At 37.1% G+C, this 18,427-nt stretch overlaps 1 non-coding gene across 1 annotated transcript; it reads right to left on the bottom strand.

The window, feature by feature from the left end:
- Positions 1 to 14,358: 14,358 nt before the first annotated feature.
- LOC141616431 (small nucleolar RNA R71) lies at positions 14,359 to 14,465 on the bottom strand. Its single transcript, XR_012530780.1, has one exon. It is a non-coding gene; the product is annotated as a small nucleolar RNA R71 (small nucleolar RNA).
- Positions 14,466 to 18,427: the final 3,962 nt, after the last annotated feature.

An 18,427-nucleotide genomic window follows, 5' to 3' on the forward strand; every position in this document is an offset into this window, starting at 1 on the left:
AGACATTACTGGAGGTAAAGAACGTAACTTCTCATAAATTGTAGCGCGATCAATAGCATTCAGAAGGTTCATGGCATTTGGATGGTTATATTGGTGAAAATGAAGGATGAATTTAGCTGACATATTATCGATCAAAAACATTTGCACGTTTGGAATATTAGGTTAGCACCCCTATGAATAATTAGAATACCCTCCACATGGTTGATTTCAAGAGAAAGCCAATATGCAGCGGTTACACCGGGAGCATTGGGATGAATAAGAAATAACTGAGACCAATTCCGACACACAATAGCCATATTTGCCTTGTCTTTAAAGGCATCAAGTTTAGAAAATATATTATGCATAACTCCTTGAATATTGAAAACAGAATGTTGTGAGTGATAGCGAGGAAGATAATTTAACTTCGCCAAATCGCTTCCTTAAAAGACAAATTGATTGCGTTTTGTTTTTGACCGACATAAGCTGCACGAAATGACGATTCGTCTTCTTCAAAAGCATTCACGACACACCCTTTGCACCAAGACTCCATAATTCACTAAAAATAATAATAGGAACGCATAGTAGGTTAGTAACTAAATGAATAAGTTTCACAATGGCAGATCTAGGTTTCACAACAACTACTCCAAGATTCACAAAATCAAGTATAGGATTCACGTAATTATGAATCAACATTACAAAGATCGAGAGACAGAACAGAATCTCATCAAGTGCATGCCAGCTAAATTATTATGAAAGTTGTATTCGAAGTTATTATGAAAGATAGATGCTCGAGGATTGACAAAATAAAAGGAAAATAAACTTGATTAATAGAACATAGTATTCATACATTATGTTGATACAACATCCGAAATTGAAAACTACTGATTACATATTTATACAAGGGTGCCTTAGCAAGTATACAAAAGTAAGATTAAATACTAACGGTGATAGACCTAAGTACACCGACCGACAACTAAACATAATAGGTTCATTTGAAATATAATTTAGTAGCTACATCCCTATCATGCGAGGGTACAACTTTAAGTCCTACAATCTGTGTTCATAAGGTATTACTATCCTCATATTCAGCTGCCAGATTTACTATTCCTTGTGTTATATTATAAGGGCATTGTAGGCAAGCTTTCTTTAGATGTACAAGAAAGCAAATATATCAAAGATGAAGATGAGGACGATGAAGATAATCGATCCCTCCAAAACAAGTCTTTCTCATGGCATATATGTTCTGCCATATCCCACCATTTGGTGTTGCTCATTTAGTCAGGAAACCGTCACAACTAGAAGGCCGGGCTAAATGAGCAACACAAATGTTGGGATATGGCAGAAAATATAGGTCGTGAGAAAGGCTTTTTTGTAGGGATCGATCTTCATCGTTATCATCTTCATCTATGATACATATTCTTTCTACTAGTACATGGAAAGAAAGGTAACCTAAAATTCGTTTTAATACAACCCAAGGAATTGTACGGATGAGGAGAGTTTGAGCATAGTAATACCTTAAGAACACATTTGTAAGACTTAAAAGTGTACCCTTGCGTGATAGGGAATGTAGCTACTAAATTATATTTCAAATGAACAAGACTAGTCTATCCCTACAAATCAAAAGTGTCCGGCAAGATAGCATATCCATTTAATGAGCTCAAACTCTGCCTCTTCAAAGATATCGACTACCCGACCCGTACACCAAGTGTCCATAGTTGGCAATGTATACGCAGACAGGAGCAATTGACCTAGGCATATAAATAACTAAAACAGTTCAGACAAAAATAAATGAAAATAACTAAAACATAATAAGTAATACATTTCATACACATACACAAAATGTCATGTTTCGTATAAGTACATTCCAGATAAGTAGGATTAAAAGCCATATCAAAACAAGGTAAAGCATTCAGATGAAGTTTTACAAATGACCAACTATGGACAAAGTGGTCTATAGGTTTCGCAAGATAAGGTCTATGCTTCAGACAAGCATTCACATAAACTCATCATAAAAAGATCACAATCATGAGGCAGGTTTAACTTCCTGCATTATAATGAGAATGATTCACAAAATATTCCACCAGATTCACAAAATATTCCACCAGATTCACAAAAACGACTCCAAAATTCACAAAATTAACTCAGGTTTAACAACAACACATCAGTCCAATATTCACAATATCACCTCCAAGTTTCATGATACAAAAACACAGAACTATATCGACATTGCAGAATCAACAGAGCACCATAACAACAACAACAAAAAAAGCACAATATTAACAAAAACGAAACATATTAAGCAATGAACAATGAGAAAAACCTAATAAACAAAAATTGACGAAGTAAGTATTGAAGAGAGCGAACAGGACATACAAATAGTAGATCGAAAATGCTCCGAAATTGATTTTGTTGCGTTAAATCTGATCGGATAATTCTTCGAGGATGATTAAAACCGCGCATTATAATGAAAATGATTTAGCAATACATTATCGAAAAAAATAGTAGATTGAAAAGCGTCTCAAAAATAGTAGATCTACAATAATTGATCGAAAATGAAGAAAAATAGTGATACGAATGAGAAGATCACATACCTAGATCCGAAAAAGGACGACCGAACAGAGATGATGATGATGATGACGATCGCGATCAAAATATCGAGATGATGAATCTGCGTGTGATTCGATTTATGATGAACGGCGTGTAATTCAGGTGATGATGAACGAAGTTAATCGCAAATCGGCAGTTGAGTGTTGAGAGTGAAGAGAGTAAATGAGTGAAAGAGAGAGAGAGAGAGAGAGAGAGAGAGAGAGAGAGAGAGAGAGAGAGAGAGAGAGAGAGTAGAGAGAGTGTAAAATGTCGTAAATGAGAGAATTGGCTGGCATTTACTTTGAGTGTATGATTAAATAGGGACACGTGGCAGCATCTGGAGTATCTTTAGTTATTAGATCTGACGGTTTAGAAGGTGTCCAGCCGCCTCACCCTAAGAAGGGTGCCTCACATGATTCAATCTCTCTCTCTCTCTCTCTCTCTCTCTCTATATATATATATATATATATATATATATATATATATATATATATATATATATATAGAGGCGGGACCTCGTGAGTTGGGGTCTTATGGTGAGTTGTGAGTTGGGAAAATCTGGACCATTTGATAAGTAGAAATACACGGTTGAGAGTTCCAACCTATAAAAAAACAAAATCACGCGTCTCACCATCTCTCTCCATAAACTAAACTCTCTGTCAACAAAAATCCCAAAAAAAACTCCACATATCAGCAACTATGGCGTCCTCAACTAAAGACAGCCAATAATTCATTGAAATCTTAATTAATCTCGTCTCCGGCGTACTACTCGCACCACCTCCAAAATTAGAGACATTTTCGACCAAAATGGAATCCATTGGACTCGAAAATTGCAACAATGTCATTAGTGTGGTTAGTGTTTTGAATTTTTTCTTCGTTTTGCTTAAATCTGCGATTTAAATCACAATTGTTTTAAAAAAAATGAGATGTATTGTTTTCATGGAGGTGCGTCGGCGTGGTGCGATTTGATATTTGACGGAGTTTTGAATTTTCGTTCTCCGGAGTTCCGTCATCAATTTTTCATCAATTTTTTTACCTTTTTTTTTCATTTATTTGTTATAATGTTCATATTTTGTTCGAATTTTTCAGATTTATATTTTTGTTGAATTGTATATGGATTAATAGTTGATTAATCAAAGTATGGGATTGATTGTTTTTGGTACTTTGAATATCTTGAATATCTTGTGTGGGATTGATTGTTTTTGGTACTTTGAATATCCGATCTTTATAAATGTTTCGATTATTTTGTTATCACCTAGTTCAGTTGGAGAAATTGACGAGTATTTGAAATGGATGTATGTAGTATGCTTCGCACGTAGTCTTACAGCAGATTGCAGAGCAAATAAGGTTTAGTCCTCTAGAAGGAATACTTGCCTGAACTGAATACCTGGTGATGTTAATGTCTTGCTGCTGGTGGTTTAATGCGAGGTTGATGGCGGGTGGTTATGGTGGTTTGGTGTAGTGGTGATGTCGAATGGAGATGAAGATGCAGTGGTGCTTGTTGCGTTCGTCGGATGTAGGGTGTTGCTGCTGCCATGGTGACGGATGCACGAGCAGGGCGAATGCAGGGGTTTAATGGTGATGGAGCTCGGGTTGAATTGCAGGTCTAGTGACAACGAAGGTGCAGGGGATGGAAACCGGTGATGAATGATGAAGATGACGATGGTAATGGCGGGTTGATCGAATTGCGGGGAGTAGCAGATGATGAAGGTAGGTCAAAGGTTGAAGATGGTGAAGGTGAATGATGAAACATGAAAGTGATGAACTGATTGGATTTGTGAAGTCAAGAGCTGACTTTGACAAAGTCAAAGGCTGACTCCATTCATGCCATATTTTATTTCGTCTCAAATTCCGTCTCGTCTTGCTTTTGACTCGCTTCACTTTATTTTCCTCCTTGCTTTCCGTCTCACCTATACATAATAACAACATAATAACACTACAATAACAACACAATCACCCGGGGAAAAAAAGAATAAAAAAAAATTAAAGTAGTAAAAAAAATCAAATGGACACCGGAATAACATTACAATAACACCAGAGTAACAGCACAATAACATGCGGTAAAAAAAAAGTAAAAATCAAAGTAGTAAAAAAATTAAAGTGACACCGGAATAACATCACAATAACAAATAGAATGACAAAGAAAATAACATCACAATAACAAATAATAACGAGAATAACAAAGATAATAACACGTGGTAAAAAAAAGAAAAAAAAATCAAGGTCGTAAAAAAATCAAAGTGGCACCGGAATAACAACACAATAACAAAGACAATAACATGCGAAAAAAAAAAAAACTGAGTAAAAAAATCAAAGTAGTAAAAAAAATAAAAGTAGTAAAAAAATCAAAGTGACACCTGAATAACATCACAATAACAGCAGAATAACAGTAGAGTAATAGCACAATAACACGTGGTAAAAAAAAAAAAAAAATCAAAGTCGTAAAAAAAAAATCAAAGTAACAGCAGAATAACATCACAATCACAGCGGAATAACAATAACATGTGGTAAAAAGAAGAGAAAAAAAAATCAAAGTAAAAAAAGCACAATAATAGCATAATAACACGAGGTAAAAAAATAAGAGTAAAAAAAATTCAAGGAAAAAAAAATTTGGTACAAAAAGAAAAAGAAAAAAAGGTAACATAATGAGAAAATTAGAGAAAAACATAAGAGAAAAAACAAAATCAAAGTTGTAAAAAAAAGCATAACAACAAGAGGTACAAAAGGAGATAAAAAAAAATTAAAAAAAAAAAGAGTAACACTAGAAAAAAAGAGAAAATAAGTAAATGATAGTGATTTTATATGACATGTAAGATTAGATCTTGGCCATTCATCTCTAATATAATCTAGTGGCTGAGATTTTCCAAACTCACAACTAGCGGCTGAGATTCCCCCAACTCACAACTCACCATAAGAACCAAAATCACCAAATCCAATCTCTCTCTCTCTCTATATATATATATATATATATATATATATATATATATATATATATATATAGAGAGAGAGAGAGAGAGAGAGAGAGAGAGAGGTAGGATCCGGTGAGTCCACCTAAATATTTGAGTCCATGAGTCCATAAAAGAATATCACGCACTATACAAAACAATATCACGAAATTTTTTTTTTTTCAAAATTTTTTTTTTCGAAAAAAAATTTTTTTCGAAATTTTTTTTTTCAAATTTTTTTTTCGAATTTTTTTTTCCCGGAATTTTTGTTTTCGTGTTAGCTGTGATATTGTTTAGTATAACGTGTGATATTGTTTGGCATAACTTGTGATATTGTATTACAAAACAATATCATGAAATTTTTTTTTTCAAATTTTTTTTTTCGAAATTTTTTTGAACAATTTTTTTTCGTGAAAGCTGTGATATTGTTTAGTATAATGTGTGATATTGTTTAGCATAACGTGTGATATTGTATTACAAAACAATATGACGATTTTTTTTTTCAATTTTTTTTTTTCAAAAAGTTTTTTTTTCCAGCTATGATATTGTTTAGTATAACGTGTGATACTGTAAGCTGTGATATTATTTAATATAACGTGTGATATTATATCATGGACTCACGGACTCAAAAAGATAGGGTGGACTCATGTGATCCTAATTCTATATATATATATATAAACTATAAAACTATACAAACTACGCGAAACATAAAAACTTACGAAGAAGATAGATAAATCCAAGAAGTAGGATCGATCTAAGCACGAAAGATGATGAAGGAGAAGGAAAGAGGCGCGGCACGAAACCCTAGGAAAGGTAGAGGCACACGGCACCAAGGGAGGAAGAGAGGAGATAAATTAGGTTTAGGTTTTTTGAGAAAAGAGAAGCAAGGGTTTGATTTCCCCTCTTATTTATAGAGAAACTCATGGGTTTATTTCAAGCTTAGGCCCAAAACTTACACATCTACACCAAGAATCACGTGAGACCCAAGGAAGGAGTGGGTCTTCACCGTTTTCGAGCCCAACGAGCCCAAAAGACAAGAGACGGATATTTTCCCGGAAAATAAAATATGAAATATGGGCAAATAAAATTATAGAATTATATTACGGAAATTAGGGGTGTTACATTTTTCTTTAACTACATTGCTGAACCTATCATCATTATTACTGACTGTATCACAAATGTTGTAACGCGAGCCTTCTATAGGCAAAATCATTTATGAGGTAACTCCCTAAAATTTAAATAGTACGTAGAAAACGGACAAGCAACGTGCCACTAACAAGTAAACAAAACATGCCCAACACAAACTCTTTGCTAATAATTGTTTCCCTTCCTACTGTCATACATACAATCGTATTTGTTGTCATTAGAGCTTAAATACGCCAACCAATAGAATTATTTAATAAAGCCTTACCATACTCCATGAATTATATTAAGCATCAATCCGATTATTATAGACGACGAACATAAGGTAAGCGCAAGTAGGCTAAAAGGATTTTGTAGAGATTTTATATTTTTCAGACGGTATGCCAAGACTCAAATAATATACAATTATCATAGACAGTGCATAGATACTAACATACCTACCATTCAATACACTAACTGGTCAAATAATATGCGATAGTTCTGATAATTTGGCTTGGTTACCAACATCCAATGCACTAATTGGACGATAATCTTCTAAAAGCAATCAAAATGAGAAATAAAAGCAAGAACATTATATCAACAACTAATCTTAATTTTCAAGCTCAGATTGTAAATTTTAATCCATACCCTTCAAAACGCAGCTATTTGTATCAAGCAGCCAAGTGAACCAGTCTCAGTAGTTCGGAAGTTCAATATATCTTCTCGGGTTGTACTTTGATAGGCTTACCCGAATGAATTTCCACCCTGAACAAAAAAAGAGAAAAAAAAGGTGATTGTGATGCTTGATTTGTAGAGGGTGAACCTAAATTTAGTACTAATTGATGAGAGAACTTTACTTGATGTGGAAGCCAATGTTATTTATACCTCACCCACTTTCGCCCTGCTACAAATTTCGTCAACCAAAAACTTAAAGTAATGATAAAAATACGAAAGATATTTTTAAGTAATAAGGAGGATAGATCAAGAAGAAATGACACCTGGAATTGGTAATAAGAAATCGGAATTGGTCTGCCGAAAACAAATAACACCAAATCCCAGAAAGAGCAAATACCAGGAAATACAAGAAACACAATATAACAGAGCTTAGAAAATGCTTTGAAGGTATAAAAAGATAACAAAATAAGTAAATTGGCAGACGACCGACAAACCCAATTGTGAATTCGCTAAAATAAATTAAAGAACAAATTACAAAGTCCTTACCTTTGAAGATGCCTCATAATAGCCCAGTACTTAGGTGAGCACGCATAAAAAATGCACGAGACTACAACCCTTGTCACCTTTAAATCTCCTTAGTTAAGGGTTTCCGTTGGGGGCTGAACTACTGTTGAAGTCACCATGCACAGTACAAAGAAACCCTAAAATTCACAATTTAACACGGTCACACACACTAACGGCCTAACTTGGAGTCCAACTAAGAAATGGAATAAATAATGGTCGTCGCTCCCGGAACACACAACGCAAGATATTTAAATATAAGAATCCAAGGGCTCTAAATGATAGTGGCTTGCAAACCTAAACAACACCTCAAGTTGCGAATTTCAATCTGGAAGGCAGCCGTCTTGCTAATTACAAAGCCGTACACTATTGGTGTATTGACAAGGGTTAGCCTAACGGGTAATTTTGACAATGGCCAATTTGCTGGTAGCTCACTAAACACCTACTTATCATTGTATGTGACTAATTAAACAGGAGTACTATTCTCAGGTGCGATTGGCATCTAGTTAAACCGTCGTGCCTCATACCTAAACTAATGTAACATGTGCGGGCAGACATTGCAAACCGAACAGGCCAACACTAAAAAAACAAATTATCTCTTGCCATTTCCCCGCTTCAAACCATTTAAATGAGAAGTTTAGTTATTCAATTTAAGGTACGAGAAGTTCAAGCCCCTAGCAAAAGGAATTATTAACACCTTTATACTCTTCTATACTTAGGGAATTAACCCGTACAATTGTATATCCAAAACACTGAGAGGCATCTAAGGGCGGCTGTCAATAGTAACTGCCTACCACAACAAACCCCCTAATCTAAAAGCTCAACAGGTTAACTAAGTAGCCACCCTTAAATCAACAATTAGACATAAATCTTCCTTCATTTTAAGAACAGTAAATTAAGTCAAACCAACAAACGATACCAAGGAACGTAATTAGCGTAGTTCACAACAGTTCAGCTAAGACTGCCTTTAACTAATAATAGATGAGCCATTATAGAACTAAAAAACTATACAATAGGAAAGACATCATGATAACACAACTCAGTATACTGAATACTATTCTACCGAGGACAATAAAGCAATGCAAATCCACGCGGCAATAGTAATGGCACATACAACCAAAATAATGTCACGAAAGGTTTAATTGTGATCTGAAAAAAAAAACTACTCAAAGGATTCACCTGCAATTGTGATTTCCTGGATTTGGAATTTGGGATGCCTTTGTTCTTTGCTGACCATGAGTAGTAGGAAAGAACACTTGGGTTTTGTCTCGAGAAATAGTAAAGTAGGATGCATGTGTGTGTATGATCGTCCTCGTGGCGAGTCCAGGTCACATTAGGAATTATGTAGCCCCTGTAAGTAACCAATCAACCCCTCTAGTGAGCCCGACATTGTTACACTCGCTAAAAACAATATATTTTAAACAAACATTTTCCAGACCAAGTATCTCTCCAATCCAAAAAGATCTATAAACAAACATTTCCAAAAGCCTAGAAAATAGAACCAAACCGCTACCTAAATTCCTAGAATGTCAACAAAACGGCATAAAGGACTCGCCAGTTTAAAAATAGCCAAGAAAACAATCTTGAAACCTGAGATCTTTGGGGTGAGCTCAAAGTTGAGGTCTGCAAATGAAAGTTGCAAATGGACCGAATCTAAAAAAAGGTCAAAGAAAACAATCTTGATACCGCAGCTCGTTAGTGTTAGTCTGAAGCTTGCGATCATAGATGTGATGCATGTAGCATTGTCTAAAATAAATCTACTTAGCTACTCCCGCCATCACCATATCTCCAAAACCGACCTACTGCCAAATATGACGGACATTCTGGAAAAAAGAAAGGTTCGAACACAAAATCTACAAAATCGGTACGAATTAAGTGGGTTGAGAGGCACGTAAGGAAATCTACTTCAATTCCCATGTCAAAGTAAGATCAATTGATAAAATGGAAATCAATTAGCAGGGCAATAGAAAGCAGCCTCGAAATCTAAGCTAGTTGGCGTCGAATAAATATCATAGGGCACCAAAGTTAAACTAAGGTTTAGAAATCAACCTCAATATCAGAGATCGTAACTGTATGCTTGTAGTTGACGATCGTAGATGAGTTGCCGTTACATTGGGTCAAACAATTATGCTTCACATCTTTCGTCATCGCCATGTCTCAAAAGCGCACTAAGCGACGATGTTGAAAAACAATCTGGTAGAAACAAGGTCCTCATTTGAAGTCTAAATCAACACAACAATAATAAAACCTCTACGAAAGAGGTGAACATACCTCAAGAATTTTGCTTCAACTTCTCTGACAATTCAAGCTGAATTGGAAAAAAAAAAGAGAACAATTAACAAAACCATTAAGAAATTATAACGACTTTAAGGCAGGGCAAAATCCCTAAAGTAAAATCTTTCCATAATCTGGAAAACCAGCAGATTATGGTGGACACAACGCTGATTTAGAGATACCAGCTAGGTACAGTAAAGCCTAGACATCACATACTCATGCCAACACATAGCGACATATGGCACGCATAAACAAGCTCGTAAAACACAAACACAAACAAAACTCAAACACTCGATTACAATCTCAACAACAATTGCGAAACACAACGCTAAAATATCCTCATTTCAGTGATATTCAACCTACCAGTTGACTCTATTTTTCAACATTTAGGGCTTCCGACTATCAATTGCGAAAATTAGGTCAAAATTGGATATGAGAAGATCACAAAAGCGATAACCTTAGGTTTCAGCGCATGGATATCATAATATTTGCCGAATGAGTATATATGGTACCATATAGCTTTTAAACTACACTTATTATTATCTTTCTTTGTAGTACATTATTCAAGTAAGAGAACATTATAGATTTCATTCAAACTAAAGTCTAGATAAGGAGACAAAAGCCAGGGGTAATACGAAAAGTCCAACTGAAGGAGTTCTTACCAATTTCCACTTTATAAGAGAACATGAACCAACTTATAAGTCTAACAATATAGAGCAGCCACCCCCACCATCGGAACCACGCCGCCTGCAACAAGATACAGTTGTTACGCCACTGGCAAGAAAAAATTAAACAAGCAGTAACTTGATCACTGTATCTAAGGCATATGACAACAGATAAGGGCGAAAGGGTTAGCGGAAACCAGAAAGAAGGCAGGCGTTTGGCGGTAAAGCTAAGACTCAAATAATATACGTGCATTGACCCTAACCCACCCCCAACTGCATTTCTAGTAAATAATTGTATATATGATAGTAAGCATGCAGGTCAGCCACCATTACTACCATTTGTTGAGTATACCGCTTATAAAAAACAATGTTTGAAATAATGTACAAAATAGCAAAGATCGTAACCAAATAGCACAATCTTTAAAAAAAATAGTTTAAACACTCCATTTATGGAAGGCATTAAAATCGACGAGACTTGACAGAACCCAGAACATTGAAGCAACACGAAACCACAAAGCTAACCACAAATTTTCAACTAACAATTCTTATCATCTGGCACAAAAAATGTCATACAAATCTCTAATAATAATGGTAACCCATGAAAACCTAAGCTCAAAGGGTAAAAGACCATGTACAATAATCACAAAAAAACACTCGAGCACTAGACCAATAACCAAACGCCCCAAAAACCACATAAGCACCATTTGTAATGTACGAAAACTAATGAAATCCAACTAGGCGATCAGAAAAAGCTGTAATTTCCGACATTTGTGGAACCCGTACTTAGACCTTGGACCACATGAGAGAAAGGAAAAGACGACCTTACACTCGACCTGAGCCTTGATCATGTGGTGTTGCAGTGGATCGAGTGGGTTTACTCGGTCGAGTGAAAGTTACACTCGACCGACTGCATCCACTCGATCGAGTGGAGTGCCACTCGGCCGAGTGAGTTCCCTCGACTGAGTGGACTCGGTACTCGGTCGAGTGCTGCTATTTTCAAAACACGGGATTTACCCCCTTTCTTCCCTAACCCTAAAATCATTTCCCACCTTCATCCTTATCTCTCCAAACTCTCTCCTCTCTCTCTAAAATGCTTCCAATGCCTTTCTCTCAACCTTCAAGCTTGAATTAATGGTGGAACATGCCTCCCATGCCCCGATATACCTTTGTAAGTAGAAATCTCACCCTTTTCTCTTTGTCTTATGAATAAATTCGAGTTAGGGTTTACTAAGAGAGGTTAATTAGTATATAGTTAGGTAAAGTGAGTAATTGGTGACTTATTGATTTGAACATTATCTCCGCACATTTAGTCCCCTAATTGAACCTATTTTGCATAATTTTATAACATTCTATGGCCATTTTATCCGTCAAAACCTTCCTATTTGCTTTTCTATCACATTTCATATGTTTTGTAGAAAAGGAGATAATAAGGCGGAAATTCCCGTCTTTCGTGCATATTTGAAAGCTTATTGATGATATTAGATGGACTAGTATGAAGAGGAGGCAAGAATGATGGCCAAGTATGTGGGAATAAACTGTATATAGAAGGATCAAAGGGTTAAAAGTAAGAATGGCGAGAGGGAAGGCATTACAAGAAGAAATCACTCGAAAACCGAACCAAGGGTTTCTCTTTTGGCTCTGAAAGTATGCTAGATGGAACGGCGTCGGAAAAACAAGTGATCTAGGCTTTTGAATCACTCCAATAGGAGTCCGGATGAGGAAATAACGTCCGTTTTACAATCTGAGCTCAAGATACAGCTCAACCCGCTCGGGTCAAATTCAACCCGCTCGGGTTGAAGCCCAGGACGCCCATATTTCGCTCGGGACGAGCGTATTCCTGGACAGGAAGTCTTCCCTTGCTACGTGAACCATAAATCCGCGAGTATTTCTTTTGAGACCGGCGTCTCCCTGCTTGAAACTTAAAAGTGTAATTACTAGTTTAGCCCTTAGTTAACCCTAATGCATCCACCTAATTTCCACTATAAATACCCCATTTGTAATAATCAAACCATCAAGTCTTCATTAGGTTAAATCAATCCTTCCTTAGATTAGATTAGTAGTAGATTAGAATAGATTATCATTTAATCTTTCCACAAATTATACATTAATCTTTCCTTTAATCATTGTTCAAATTTATTATTGAGTAATTCAAGTTTATTATTGGGTAATTAGAAGATTATTGGGTTTATTGGGAGATTGACAACCTTCCATCAATCATCAAGTTCTTCTATTATTCTTTGCATTATTATTTTGGAATCTCCATGGGTATAATTCTCTTAATCCTTGTTTTAATTATTGTTAATCTTTCTTACTTGTTCATCATGTTTGGCTTTGTTAGTATGATTGACAACCTTATTAACATGTTAAACTTGATCATGAGTGAGTAGTTACTTAGCTAGGATTAATGGGTAATTAGGGGAAACCAACATGGGGAATGATTCATGCTTAAATTAATATGCTTTCATGGTTTATTTGCTTGCTTGTTTTGATCTCAACTCATGCACATGTTATGTTTGATGAAATGCTAAGCCTATGAATCCTTGCATTTACTACCATCTCTTATCTTTTCAATGAGACTTGTAAGACATAAACCAACTCGAGTCTCATTAGACCATGCATGTTGTTGAGTAGGGAAGATTAAGTCGACTTGTAGGTGTTGTACAATCTAATCGATTCGGCTCCGGGACCCAAACTTTCCTAGGATTGTAAGATATAACCCAACTCAATCCATCACAACAATAATTGCTTGCTTATAATTTGAGAACATGTTTGTATGATCAATTCCCATGAATCCCCTATGACCCCATGATATCCTAGTGCTTTTTAATCAATTGTTTACACCCCTTACTTTACGTTGCCGGGGACGGTGTTTAATTGATTTAAGTTTTCTTTTATTGTTATTAGTTGTGTCTTTTTCACCTTGGGGAAATAAAACTCCTCAAGGTTTGTTCTAATTGTTTTCAAGTTGTTTGATATTTTGCATGTCTAGAAGGTTACAAAGAAATTTGTTACCTTTTGACCGTGAAATCGAAAGAACCTTGACGAATAATAGGAGACTTGTTAGGAGGAATTTGGGAGGTGTTGGTGAAGTTGTTCAACCCACTAGTGAGTTTGTCAATCCTTTCGCAATAGAAGGAGAAGAGAGCCCATTAAACAATACCACACAAAATCCACCTACAATGCCTAAATTCTCGTCACACTCTATACCCACCGAGGAGGATCTACCAAATGGTACTCCTACCCCACAACATCTCACCGGAAACTTTATTGCCAAGTCCGCCTTCATCCAACTAGTTGAGAGGAGCCAATTCGGGGGAATGCCTAGTGAGGACCCTCATTCTCATATGGAAACCTTTTGCGATTATTGTGAAGCTATCTCTCAAACGGGCGTGACTCAAGACCAAATAAGATGGGTCTTATTTCTTTTTTCGTTAATCGGCACCGCAAAGCAATGGTTGAAGGGCCTTGATAAGGCCACCCTTGGAATAGATTCTTGGAAGAAGCTAGCTCTAGCTTTCTACAAAAAATTCTACCCACCGGAAAAGACTAACATGCTAAGAGCTCAAATTACGGGTTTTAAGCAAAGGGATGAAGAATCTTTGTATGAAGCTTGGGAGCGGTTCAAAGGTATTTGTCGCTCATGTCCTCACCATGGACTTAGCGAATGGTTTTTAGTGCAACAATTTTGGAATGGTTTATATGAAGATTCAAGGAACATTCTCAATATGGGATCAAATGGAATGTTCACCGAAGTTGATGACAATCAAACATGGAACAAAATTGAGGAAATGGCGGTCCATAATTCACAATATCGTAGGCCTCGCAAGGCTACTAGAGGAGGAAAGTATGAAGTGGACACCGTGACTCAATTAGGTGCTCAACTTAGTGCTCACATTGACACAATCAACTTGAAGTTTGAACAAGCTATGGCTAGGCTTGAGGAAAAATCAAAAACATCAAAGCGCCATGTCAATGCCATGACGGCATCCTCATCAATCCCAAGCGGGATATGTGAGAATTGTGGAACCTTGGTTCATGACTCAAGTGAGTGTAGGGGAACAACCGAACAAGTTAATGCTTTCCAAGCTTACAAAAGTGGTACCCCTTATTCAAATTTTTACAATGAAAACACCAAGTTCCATCCAAATCTCTCATACAAGAGCCAAAATGTTCAAAACCCTCAAACAACATACACTCCACCACCCATGAGAAATCAAAATCAAAGACCCTTTTTCAATCAAAACCAAGGCTACCAAAATCAAAATCCATACAATCACCAAAATGACCAAGGTTTTGATGTCCAAAAAGCGGTCCTCCAAATGCAAAAGAATCAACAAGAATTTTTCACCCAAATGCAAAAGGATAGCCAAGCAAAAGACACCACCATCAACAACATTCTAGCTCACACCAAGATGTTGGAAACACAATTGACTCAACTAGCATCTTCAAGTTCACAAAGACAAAAGGGGCAATTACCACCTCAAGGTAATCCCCCTAGACATGAAACGGTTAGTGCCATTCACTTGAGAAGTGGTACAAGATATGAAGCACCGAAGGAGCAAGTTGAGGATGAAGTTGTGAAAGCTAGTGAGAATGAAGTTGTTGTGCAAGGTCCCAAAGAAGGGGAATCATCGAAAGAAGAAAGTTCAAAGAAAAATGAAGATAAAGCCAAAGAGAAGGAGCCCATTGTGGTTAGACTTCCTTTTCCAAGTCGTCAAGCCAAGCCCAAATTTGATGATCAACTTGGAAAGTTCATGGAAATTGTGAAGAACTTAGAAGTCTCAATTCCTTTCACGGAATTAATCAATCACGTTCCGGCCTATGCAAAGTACATGAAAGATATCCTCACAAAGAAGAAGTCGATCCGGAAACTTGAGACTATCGCTTTCACTAAGGTGAGTAGTGCGATACTTCAAGGGAGTTCACCTCCAAAGTTAAAGGATCCGGGAAGCTTCTCAATACCGTGTACCATTGGCGACACAACGATCAACAAAGCCTTATGTGATCTAGGGGCTAGTGTGAGTGTCATGCCATACTCGGTAAGTAAAAGGTTGGGAATGGGAGAGCTTAAGTGCACCAATATCACTCTTCAAATGGCCGATAGATCGACGAAGACACCATTAGGGATATGGGAAGATGTCCCCATGCGAATTGGGAAGTTTTTCATCCCGGTGGACTTTGTCATTGTTGATATGGAGGAAGATTCCAACATTGCAATCATCTTAGGAAGACCTTTCCTACACACCGCGGGTGCGGTGATTGATGTGAAACATGGAGAGCTCACTCTAGAAGTGGGAGATGAAAGCATAACTTTTAATCTTGACAAGACCATGAGAGCTCCTCGTTTGCATGAGCCATGTTTCATGATTGATCATTATAGCCGGAAAGATGAAAGGAAGAAATCGGAACTCCAATGGAGGAAGAAAATTGAAGATGCTCCATTCAAAGAGCAAGTGAATTGTGACAAAGAGAGCTTGCAAAGCTCATCAAAATCAACCAAGGAAGAAGATGATGGCCTCATTGGCCAAGAGAAGAAATTGGGAGAGTTGTCTCCATCTAAGCAAGAGATTTTCAATGATCAACTCAATGAAGTTTGTGGTCTTTGGGACGACGAGTTTGAAGGGATTTTTAATCCCTACATTGGGCATGCCATCGATCATGATCAACAACAAGAGCCACGGTCTATTGAGGACCTCTACCACAACAATGAACAAGCTTTTGATTACATCTTTAAGGTGTTGAGCAACATCAATAACACCTCGAACATGCCCCCTTGACATCTCATCAAGAATGAGAGTTTGGTGGAGTCCTCCCTAAACCACCACTTGTAAATATTTCTAACTCCCTAACTTGCTTTTCAATTTTTGTATTGCATTTTTGTCATTTTTGGATTTTATTTACTTTGATCAAAATAATTGTCATGAAAAGAGAGAAGTGAGGGAGGGATTAACAATTTTAATTGATGTGTAGTGCTTTACCTTAGTGTGGGGATGGCAATTGCCTAGGCTATTCATGCCTTAGTAGTGCCCCCACAATGAAGAACACAAGATTTGAAAGAAAGAAAGAAAGAATGATAAGGGAATGCGTTTGTGCACGGATGGAACTGAATCCGTGTACACAAGGACCAATCCGAGCGGATTCCTGACAATCCGCCCGTCTGAAGAAGATCCGAGCGTCCTGCTGAGAAGACGCCCGTCTTAGGGCTGAGCTGAAATTGCAAAATTCTGGACTGTTGAAGAATCCGAGCGGATTTCTGGAAAGACGCCCGTCTCCCAGAATCCGTCCGTCTTGTGAACAATCCGCCCGTCTTACAGCTGAAGAAAAACAAGGAAAAATCTCTGGATAGAAATCCGTCCGTCCTGACAGAAATCCGCCCGTCCCATCTCGGAAGAATCCGAGCGGATTCCCCAGAATCCGCCCGTCTCTAGGCGGGATTTTTGAAATTTTGAAGCTGAAGAATCCGCACGGATTGCGCCCAATCCGCACGGATTGTCCCTGCGTTTTGAAAATGTCGAGCTCTTTAAATACCCATCCCACCTTCATTCATTCATTCATTCATAAACACTACCCATAACAACAAAACCCTCATCCTCTCCATCTCAAAAACAAAAACCCTCAACAAAACTCACCAAAATCAAATCAAACCATCCTTCAAACAACAAATCAATCACTCCATCTTCAATAACAATCAAAACCAAGCACAAAATCTTCACCTTTGAGTCGATTTTTGATTTCATAAAGGCAAAGCCTTTCACTTCCAAATCGATTTGGGCATTCTACAAATTGAAGATTTTTGACTCTTTACTTGGTTAGTTCATCAAATGGCAAGAACAAAGGGAGCAACAAAGGCACCAAAAGCAAAGGCTCTCTCTCAAAGGCAAAAAGCTCTACAAACAAAGAAAGCTTTGGCAATGGTGGTAGCAACACCAAGCTTGGAAGTGCAACAACAACAAATTTCTATGGGAGCATCACCTTCTACTCCGGTAATCGATCAACTCTTACATTATCCGGAGGTAACTTTCATCTCCGATACCCATAGAAATACATTTGTCAAGTTTGCAATGAAACAAATCCAATCCACCAAATTCATATGTCAAGATGCTTTAGAGAAGTTAGGTGTTCTTGAACAAACAAGAGTCTTTTTCAATGCCATGGGTTTGAAGAAATTGTTTGAAATGAAGGAAGTAACATACCCCTCCCTTGTCTTGGAATTCTTAAGTTCTTTAAAAGTGACAAAAGTTGAGAATAGGGAAAATATTGAGTTTCGTCTAGCTAACACTAGTAGACGCAGATACCTTTCCTAATTGGGTGGAATTTTGGGTCTTAGCGATGAACATAAATATTATAGGCAATATGGTAAGTATGACCCCGAGCCTCTTTGGGAGGCAATCTCCGGGAAGAAATTTGAAGATTTTCATGCTTGTCGTTCTCTTTTGGTCCATCATCCGGGCATAAGAGTATGGCACAAAGTTGTGGGAAATACCATAATTGCTAGGAAAGACACCAATCATTTCACGGGACTCGATTTTATTCTCCTTGAATCAACTTTGAATATTGGAAGAATTCACACCAAGCCTTACAATTCTTTGAGGCTATTGGTTGATAGATGGCTCCATGTAG

Source organism: Silene latifolia, chromosome 11 (assembly GCF_048544455.1).
Source record: "Silene latifolia isolate original U9 population chromosome 11, ASM4854445v1, whole genome shotgun sequence".
NCBI classification, from domain to species: Eukaryota; Viridiplantae; Streptophyta; class Magnoliopsida; order Caryophyllales; family Caryophyllaceae; genus Silene; species Silene latifolia.